Source organism: Lactuca serriola, chromosome 9 (genome assembly GCF_051521515.1).
Source record: "Lactuca serriola cultivar US96UC23 chromosome 9, Lser_US96UC23_V15, whole genome shotgun sequence".
NCBI classification, from domain to species: Eukaryota; Viridiplantae; Streptophyta; class Magnoliopsida; order Asterales; family Asteraceae; genus Lactuca; species Lactuca serriola.
The window spans coordinates 46,853,209-46,861,720 of NC_136416.1; the positions used below are offsets into that span (position 1 = coordinate 46,853,209).

The 8,512-nt window shown below is 32.9% G+C and overlaps 2 long non-coding RNA genes across 2 annotated transcripts; one reads left to right on the plus strand and one right to left on the minus strand.

The window, feature by feature from the left end:
* Positions 1-250: 250 nt before the first annotated feature.
* LOC145074658 (uncharacterized) lies at positions 251-3,570 on the minus strand. The gene is made up of 3 exons (XR_013691962.1): positions 3,263-3,570; positions 656-1,146; positions 251-521 (listed from the first exon to the last, which is right to left on the minus strand). It is a non-coding gene; the product is annotated as an uncharacterized LOC145074658 (long non-coding RNA).
* Positions 3,571-3,605: 35 nt separating this feature from the next.
* On the plus strand, positions 3,606-4,718 carry LOC145074657 (uncharacterized). The gene is made up of 2 exons (XR_013691960.1): positions 3,606-4,256; positions 4,320-4,718. It is a non-coding gene; the product is annotated as an uncharacterized LOC145074657 (long non-coding RNA).
* Positions 4,719-8,512: the final 3,794 nt, after the last annotated feature.

Consider the following 8,512-nt stretch of genomic DNA (forward strand, 5'->3'; position numbering starts at 1 on the left):
AGTAAATTTGATCTTGGAAGATCTAGAGTATGTTTACTTTTCAAAATTTTGTGTCAAATTTTACTTTATAATGTCATTTTATATTGTATATTTATTTATTTTTTGAGTTTTATAGAAGCAAGCAAATAAATGTAACACTCTGGGATGGGTATGCACAACAGTTTGCTAACTATTCGGAAAATAACAAACAAACTCCTATGTTAGTTGTTATTCAATACGTAAAAATATCTTATTATAGAGGTTTGTTCATTACTCTGATTCACAACTTAAACCTTAAAAAATTTCAAAATATGATTCTTCCTTTTACTATGAATGAATATACATTTATACTAACTTCATTATGCATCGTGTTAGAATGGTTCTCCGTCACAAATTGCTTCACCACGACTAGGATCTTTGTCAATGATCCTATTTTAAAGCAACAAAAATAACATCTTCTTTATTGTTAAGATTTCTTGCCAAAGCCAGTCCAGAAAGCACATATGCTAATTGTAGCAACGCTTTGTCCTCCATCCTCTAGTCTGCAAATAACGATTTCCTTCATAAGTTTAATTTTCATGTTATTGCTGATCTCCAACAAGTAGATAAGGTGTATATACTTAACTTCCATTTATGAAATATATATTATGTTAAATAGTTTTTGGATTATTTTTACCCTCATATTTCATTTTACTTTTTTTATTATCCTCCACAATTGATAGTGTGGAGGATGTTTCCCACATCCGCGGCCACCAGAGAAACTGGAACCATGGCCTCGGCCACCTCGAGAGCCAGAACCAGAACCACAGCCTCGAGAAGGCTGATGTTGAGCATAAAAGGCGGCAACAGGTGGGGCAGATCCATGAAGATAAACCAAGAAAAGCTCGTGCCCTTCAGCTTGAGAGACAAGACCAACAAAGGATGGCGGTTGTCACACCCTCGACCGACGGCGGAAACGCCAAGGTGCATGACGTAAACCGTTAATCATAGTTATTGAACATACATTGAACAATAGAAATATAATCTTTTATTACTACCGAAATGGAAATTACATTGACAATAGTTATTGCTGAAACGTTATACACGCCTAACAATCCGGCGTTCACATTTGTATGATAAGAATATCGGATAATCTTCTGTACAAACTCTTCTGACCTTATAAATAACCTGAGAATACATGCATTAAGATACGTCAACACAATTGTTGGTGAGTTCTACAGGTTTTGACACAAAGTATTTTACACCCAAAAATGTTTTATAAAATTTATCTGGTTGACCAGCTTTTATAAACACATATTTTTCTATCGAAAGTATAAAATAATTGCGTCATAAAAGTATATTTAAACTCATTTAGAGATGTCATTTGCTCAAATCCAAAAATACACCATTTGTAAAATATATAAGTAAACTAAACTTATAACAAATTCTTACGGTTCTCATAACCGAAATGCTCTTTATATAAAGATTTTGAAAGCCAATTTATATAAAATAAATTCATATCACACTTTGTGAAAACATAAAATAGCCAAGTTTACTCTTAAAACTTTGTACAAACGTTCGTATAGTTTATATGTAAAACTCATAAGTTTCAAATTTTATAAACTTTGTAAATTCGTGTCGTATTATTAATTAAGTATTATCTTACTTAATTTGGAAATCAACACTTAACCAGTGGGGCAAACTCATCCCAAAATACTTTTCAATAACCGGTAAATTATAAATGCTTATTTTTACCACTCGTATAATTTCAACGACAAATATTAACCATTATCTTTACAATTCTATTCTTTCAAACGTCTCTGCTTACAGAGAATTGTGTCATAGGGAGGGGTAGTTAACAACCTAAACACTCTTACACACTCAGCCAAAATTGGGAGGATTGACTCAATCTAGATCTATACTTCTTCGAATAAAAATCTTCAATATATCAATTTGCCTATAACCGACACTATTCGTCGCTCCTCCACAAGCCAAAAAGGCACAATAAACAAGCCACACAGGCACAATATAAATATAAATGGAGGAATCGAGATCATTACTAATGTTTAAAAGCAGTTGTATAGTAACGAAGAAAGAAACACTTGACGCCTGTTGCCTCGTCAGACGAAGTTGTAGCTAGCAATCACAGACGGAAAATAACCATTCGCATAAATCTTTCCATAAAAAAATAGATCTACACCAAGGTTCTTTATTATAAATCTATGTCGTGTACATAGACCTACAGTATATGATTCCTCCTGGATTAACGGTTATAGAGCTAGGTGTCGATTCCAGGATTTGATCCCTACAAAGGAAAAATACACCATCATAAAACTCTCTCTTTCACCCCTTTCGATACATTCCTCTCACAAACACACACGGGATACACAATCCACAAAATCCATGACGATAATTCTTCAACTCATAAAATTCGTCGTTCACTAGGTTCACTAACGCGAATCTTAGATTATTAAGATTTTCGAAGCTTATTTAAATTAGTTAGATAGTGAATTTAGCGTAGCATTCGACTATTGTGGCAGTAATAATTTGTATAGTTCCTTACTTCAGCCGATAAGGAAGATGTTCGTTCGCGTAGCCGAATACTCATTTATGCAAATACTCGATAAATTGCATAATTGATATGCCGTATAATTTATTAGGTAATAATCCCTAAAGATTTGAGAATCAATTATATCATTGTATGTGACGCATTTAGTATCACAACTAAAGTGATTTATATTTTTATAATACTTATAAAATAAATTATATCATTTACTTAGAAATCATTCCCACATAATAATCAAGAGGATAATAATAATAATTGATTTTTAGTATATTTTCAATTAATTATTATATATTCGTCAAATCTTTATTTATAGTCGTTTAAGACAATGTACATTTCCTTTGTACACAATTATATCAAATAACACGTTTTGTTATGGATATAGTGTCTTTTTACGCTTTCTCAATATTTTCATGTACATATATACGACGAGTATTATAGTTTATGATTCGTCGAATAACTTATATATTCATGTCAATCTACTTATAATCCAGTGATTTTTATTAATATTAATTAATATATCACAACAAGGTATAATTATATCATTTATAGCATTCTAATATAACTTATATAATTTATTAATGCTTTATACCTTCTAAATTGTTATTTTCATAACTCTTAACCAATAATAAAGTATGATGTCATTTATGTATAAGACTTGAAAATCATTAAACTTTAAATAGACACTCATGTATTCTCCCCCAAATATTAAAACAGTAAAAGAGGGGCCGTAGAACTCACATTCGATGCGTGATCTCGATCTAGGCTCGCTTCGTGAAGCTTGTCATGAGAAACCGCAAATTAACCACTCTCGGACTTTAAAACATTTTCGGGTTCCTTTTGTAACCAATTAAAATAAAGGAATTGTTGTGTTCCATTATTATAAACAATAGGGACTGATTTAAATAAAGCAAGGTATCTGAGGGCTGATTTTGTAATTATACAAGCTGTTGATCAAACAATTACCACAAGGGGTGGGTTTTGCTCTTTAAAAATTATTTGAGGGGCTGGTTTGGTTTAGTTGTAAAACACAATTAAAAAGGGAAAACACCATCGTGGTTATCAGATCGAGCAAAACAAAAAAAGCGGCTACACAAGATCGATGGGGGAAATCACCGTCCTCACTCATCGGGAAAAAAAAAAAAAAGGGACGAACACAGAAATCGGGGGTTATTTTTGTATCACTCAACATTTGTAGAGGCTGATATGGCTATTCTTTATAAACAAAGGATTTTAGGGCTTTTGTGCCCTCATCTTGCCCGATCGATCAAAAGAAAGAATCGGACGCGAGGAAGAAACGCAAACGACACACGCACGCCTTCAGTGGCTCATCCATCTTGCGAAGGGAAAAGGAATCGAAGGCGTCAGCAGGTGGGTCGGTGGAGGAATTCCATCGTGAAGAGGAGGAAGAAGGGGTAGCCTATCTCCGGCGAACCTTCTCAAGGCTCTTTCTCGTCGCCGGCAGCAGGAAAACGAATGGACAACAGCAGCAGCAACTGGCGGCGGTGGAGCAGGTGCCGAGGTGGTTGTTCGGTGGTTGGAGAGGAGGAACACCACCGGTTCTTGGCTGATCGAAGGAGGCAGAACGTGGGGGTGGCAGCAAAGCCATTGTCGGCAGTTTGTGACAGCAAGGCTGCTCCGGCGGCTCTTGGCTTTCGTCAACAGTGATGGTGGCGGAGCAAAGTAGCAGTGGATGTTCTCCAGCGAACCCTCGTGGGTTCTTTTCTTGTCACAGGTTAGTCCAATGACAACAACAATAATAGGGTGTGTTTGGCTTAATGTCTTTTTTTGATTGCAGGAAAATCTCCACTTCTGGTGGAGGTTTGAGTTGATTCAATTTACAGGAATTGCACAAGGAAGAAGATAGAAGAAAAAGGTTGAATTGCATAAGGAAGAAGATAGAATAAAAAGGTTGTTGGACCTTTTGTTTTTGGACAACCACGAATTGAGAAAAGAAACAATAAGAAACAACAAAAGCATGAGAAGGTAACAAAAGTATGAGAAGTTTCTTTTGAGTGTTGTTTTGGTTAAAGTGAAGTGTAGGAGAAATCACTTGTCAATTCTCTTCATTATTGTATTCTTAGCATTATTGTACTCCTAGCTATACTTAGAAGCAATGTATTTCATAGATTAGTCACATGTATTTGTGTATGTATTAACATATATTTATTGTATGTATTAAGTGTTGTGGTAAAAATATGTAGGTGTAGATACTATAGTAAGATTGTTATAATTTAAAATCAATTATGTTTGACTTTAAGTGCCAAGAGTACAATGTCATATTTGTAATATCTTAAAAATGATAACATTTTCTTAACTTTCTCGATTTGTGTGCCTTTAATCCGGATATGAAATAATCTTTTTGAAAATGACGAATGATAGTCTCACTTATAAGATATCAAAAAAATCAGACGTATCTTAAATTTAATAAGTAGAACTTTGGAAAAATATGTTTTAATGTTTCACGATTTATAGGATCCGATTCAATCTCAACGATAAGGGTTTTGAGCCGTTTTGAGATGTTCCAAAAACAATTATGAATATAACATATTTAATATACATTATAAGCATAAACTTTTCACGCAATTGGTCTGTATTCCATAACGGTTCGCGGTGGTTTGACCGCCAAACTCTGACCAATTTTTACGAGTTGTTACAGCGGTGGTTGGACAGCCAGTTGTGCAGTGGAAAACGTCTCGAAAGCGGGACCAAGACCGAATAAAAACCAGTGAGTTTTGTTTATAGAATCGACCGGATGTCCAATAGCTGTCAATTGATCATAGAGAGATTTAAATTTTTTGGCAAAAACAAAGACAGATGAGGTACCTTTCTTCAATTGGCACAAAGAATCACGCAAGTTTTTTGTACGTTCAGATGAGTGATGGTTGTATGGTATCAGCCCAAATTAATAATAAGAATCGGCAATATATTTCTCATCTGTTATGTTGGGCTGATACCATATGAGAAATATATTGCCGATTCTTATTATTAATTTGTACAAAGTATTACATATATATATATATATATATATATATATATATATATATATATATATATATATATATATATATATATACACACACACACACAAATAAAGGATTTACAAAGGAAACAAATTAACTTAAATAGATAAAAGATAATCTATATTTTATCGTTAACAAAGCTTATATCAATATTTATCATAAAAGAATATTGATTGTTGTCGGTACGATTAAGCATGTGTGTACTCTATAGTTCTTTCATGTCACAACAATATGGTTGAAAGATGTGTTACTGACCATTAAAGATGAAAATGTAAGATACAATTGAAGAATATTATATAAAGTGTAAAATGTAGATTTGTGATATTTATTTCTATGAAAAATATGTTGTTTGATTGCTAGGTTACATATCTGGTTCTTTTTTTTTTCTTTTTTTTTTCTTTTTTTTTTTTTTTTTTTTTTGTAATTTGATTTTGACAAGTTTGATCTAAATTTGATAATTGAAACATGTATGAAAGATACGTGCTAACGATTTTGAATTTATAATGCCCTCTAGAAACCAACTGCAGCCTCACATACCACTCCCTCATATCTCAGTAGCTCTTAGCATTTCCCCAAATTCAACTACAAGAAGTCATGGATGTATTTCTTGAATCAATCCACTAAACTGAATTTCATTTGTTAGTTGGATGTGGTGACCAAAATGCAATATTTGTGAAAGTTCATTATAATTTATTAGTGTTAACCTTTGGCAAATTATGAAACTAATATTATTTTTTGTTCATAACATGTTATTTTTTGTAATAATTTCTTTAAGCGAAAGATATGCATATGTGATTGGGCGTAGCCTGAAAAATCATATTTTAATTCTTAGGTTGGACAGAGTAGGAGCGAGAAAGGGGGTGGTGGAAACTTCCCTCACTCTTGAACACCACTCCTTGGGTGAGGGAAACATCCCGCGGGAAAGAGGTGGGGGAGGGAGTGCCGCACTCTCTCTCTCTCTTCATGCTATTAGACAGTTTTTTTTTTCTTTTTTCTTTTTATCCTTTTTAATGTTTATAAAATTATATACCTATCAAAAAAATATAAAAAATATATTAAAATCCATGGTTTTTAATTCCCTACAAAATGAGTATAATATATGTATTAAATATATTTAAAAAAATATAAAAAAATAGTGATGGAAGCTTCCCACCCATTCGTTGGGAATTAGGTGAGGGAAAGAAAAGTGAGGGAAAAAGTGGTGTGACCCACAAAAAGTGAGGGAAACATCCCTCCCACACACTCCGGTCTTATAAGGAAAAAATACTTTAGAAATTGACCAAATTACATGTCTGAATTTGATGTTTATGGTTATGGCAATGCACTTTAATTGTAATGTTTATCGAATTTCTTTGCATGTTGTTGGTACATATAACAATTTATTGTTGCTTTTGGTTTTATATGGCCAATATGAAAAGAGCCATGCGAGCCTCCATGGGGATCGGTACACCGAACAGAGTCAATTCATAAAACTACTACACAACATATTTTAATCAAGGACTCACATCATGTCGTGATAAAACAAAGATCACGTGGATCATTTATGCTAAAAATTATTGTATTAAAAAACCAAATTGTTCTAATATAAATATTTAATATTTTTATTTAACAAGTTTGGTTCAAAACTCTAAAAATGAATCTAACTAATATTTTTTATTAAAATTTCACCTAAGACAATGTCACATATTAATGTCATATGTATTTAATTTATGTTCCCCACGTTTAACGCGTATCATAAAGACTGCAAGATCAAACTGGTTTAGAACAAGATCATAATGAGAAAAAAAAAAAAAAAAAAAAACCGTAGCAGTAGAAAACCGGTCTCTAAAAGCCTGGATTATTCCAAAACAAACACAAAAACGGTCCAAGAAAAATATTGTGCAACTAATAGATTAGTACTAATTAAGTCATTGATACTTGTCACGTATTGAAGGTTATATGGGCTTTGGCCCATACATCTCAGAACCCATTACGCCATTAGTGAACTGGACACGGACTCGCCTTGACAAACCCCACTTGCAAGTTGCAACCGTAAGTCGTTTGTATATACGTATTTGGGGTTTCATGAAGACGTATGCTAATTCTATTTCATTCACATTTTATGTTTTAGTTGTAAATATGTGCGATCGATGATGGAAAATCATATGATAACTGAGAGGTTGTAAATATGGCGTCAGATGAAACTCCTCTTTACATAATTTAACTTTTTAGGTTTTTAATCTCACCGTATAATCATAGGATTATACATGATATATTCTACATATTTGAGTTATCCTAACCTCGGTTCTTAGATGTTATGTTATAATCTTATATCTATAGTTTTTACTTTTGATGGTTAATAATGTGTAACTATATAGCCGATTCTGGTATTTATAAATCTTCAGCCATTTCAAAGCATCAATTTTGATTCGAACACAAAATTTTATGCGTCTTGGGTATATTTCTTTCATTTTATTAGATGCATTTCAATATTTCTTTTGTTATTGGCTTATGTTCATATGTAGTCAAGTAGATTTCACAAAATGGACACGTGTTTTAAATTAACATGTAGGGATGTCAACGGGGGCAAACGGGCCGCCCCCACCCCCGAAATTTTCCGGTTCCCCCGCCCCCGCCCCCAAAATCTCTAGCCTCCCCATCCCCGCCCCCACCCCCGAATCTCATAATTACCCCCGCCCCCGTTTGGATTGACTTTTTTTGGGCGAATGAAGGTGTTATTTAGACTAAAAGAAGTTACTTTTTAAGCTAAAAGAAACCATTTTGAATAAAAATAGTTATTTATAGCATAAGTTTATATATTTAAAATAAAAATATTATAACATCTTAAAAATGTTATACTATAAACTTAAAAACATGATATTTAATTGAATTTTGGAAGTTCAAAATCATTGTTATTATTTATTATACTTTTATAATTAATATATATTAATATAAATAATATATTAACGGGGTCCCCATTGGGGGTTCG